The following is a 2,228-nucleotide window of genomic DNA, read 5'->3' as shown; positions in this document are numbered from 1 at the left end:
CTGGAAATACATGTGTTTGCTAAATATCGGTTGTTGTGCATGTTGCGTTCGCGACTCGGGGAAGTGAAAGCAGTTCTGTAAAGACATTGCAAGTTTTCGTGGAGATCATCTGCGCCGCGCCGCGCAGCTGTAGCTGATTGTAAAAGCCAATTGGAAATACATAAGTTTAGAGCGAACGTTTCAACTATGTTTGCCATGGTAGACAAAAACACTCAAATAAAACAATAGCCTAAAAAATAACTGCATGCGTAATGGACACGGCTCTATATCCTAAATAATTTTCGAGGTTCGCCATTTGGTAATATGACCTATCCTTACTGACAATAATTTAGATTGAGCACAACTAAAGTTGCACGAAGGCAAAATACAGTCCTAAAAGCCTATTCTAGCCTATATAGCCTGGCCAATATTGTAGATGTGCAAAAGCAGCATTTGCGTGCGTGCTTGCCGGTGAGGTGTAGCCTACAAAAATGAGCATAACATCTGATTATTAAAGTATGGCTATAGGATATAGGCTAGAGAAGAGTTGGTTTAAAATGCAAGTGTAGTAAAAAAGTTTGTGCACATCCCCGGTCAAGGTGCAGAACAATAGTATAGGCTAAATCATAAAAAAATGGAAAAAGGTTCGCACACTTGAAATCCTTCTTTTTTGATTTTATTTTATTTTCTTTATCACAAAGGAATGACGTTTCGACCGTGTGGTCTTCTTCAGATTAAAATTCAAGTACGTGCGCTATTTAACCCCTCGAGACCGACTGCAGTCTGCTGACACAGCCAGACGACTCTCCCAACCCATTCATTCGTTTTGGCCGATATAACCCATTCATTCGTTTTGTGCGTATATAGATTCCTGCATGCTGCATTACCGTGACCCTTAGCCTACCTTGTGGATGATTTTTTTCTCATTGGAATACAGCAGGAGAGAATGCCTTTTATCTAACAAACGCAAAAGCTGAGATTGTTGGAAGGACTAGGCTACTCAACAAACTTGTTTTTCGTTTCTGGGAGATCTCGTTATCGTTTTGGATTGTCGGATTTTTATACTTATTGTTTGGACTTATGGACAATGAACTTTGAGGGGTGGTTGTTAGTGCTTTACAAAGCTTTGTGTTAATAAGGGTCGGTCCTCCTATCCTTCAGCTCACTGCGCGATGCAGTTGCGCATAGTGGCCACGAAGTCATTAACTGTTTACGACACAATACATGATATTTGTGTTTTTCGTTTCTTAGATTTAATGCATGTTTGACATGTAAACGGGCCTTCAGTCCGTTAACTTAAGGCCTTCTTTTGCATGGGGTTGCTCGCATCCGCCCGTAACCTAGACTATAGTGGCTGCATACTCTTGATTATAATAAGAGGCAAATTGTTACAGGACAACTTAAACTGACTTCCCCAATGCTTCCCCGCAGCACATTACATTTTAATATAGGCTAATATAGGATGAACAAAGTCTATGCTATATTAAATCCAGTAGCCTAATAATTCTATGTGCCACGTCCGATTTCGCAAGTAGTGTAGTAGCCTAGGCTACGTTTAAACATCGACAAACGTCTGTGAGACTACTCATTTCATGAAGAGCAATTGTCTTGTGCGATCATTCCCCCTCCCCCACACTTGTCTAACCAGTTCACTAGACATTATAGCCTACCTATATGCGGCATTGAGGACGATTGCCTTCCTCCCCCCTCTCTCTCGACAGACACTTCCTGACACTAGGGCTCGGGATCATGACATCAAAACTTCGCGGGCACAGCCACATTGGCAGCTTCACTCCTTAGTTTACTATGAATTACTATGGATTTACTCCCGCCTTTTAGTGTGTTCCTGTTACTTAGTTTTTGCCTTCTTGGTAGTATGTTGCTGTGTAGTGGGGTGTAACAGTGCAACCCACGATCGCAAGAGGAAAAGAATAAATCGCTACTATATTCCTGCTTCTTGTCTTGTGCATCTGAATGAATGGATATTACGTTCAGTGCGCTACCAAATGGCGGCGATATTCGTAGAATGCAAGGCGTGTGCCCGAGCCCTATTATGTAAATGTAAAAATGTGTGTGTGTGTGTGTGTGTGTGTGTGTGTGTGTGTGTGTGTGTGTGTGTGTGTGTGTGTGTGTGTGTGCGCGCGCGCTGAACCACGAATTCACATATTAACTTTTCTTTTCAGCAGACATCGCAATCATAAAAAAATCGCAAATCTTTTTAATAAAGTATTGCCTCTTGTCTTAATGGG

Source organism: Sardina pilchardus, chromosome 1 (assembly GCF_963854185.1).
Source record: "Sardina pilchardus chromosome 1, fSarPil1.1, whole genome shotgun sequence".
Classification (NCBI taxonomy): domain Eukaryota; kingdom Metazoa; phylum Chordata; class Actinopteri; order Clupeiformes; family Clupeidae; genus Sardina; species Sardina pilchardus.
Note: the sequence above shows the minus strand (reverse complement) of the source record.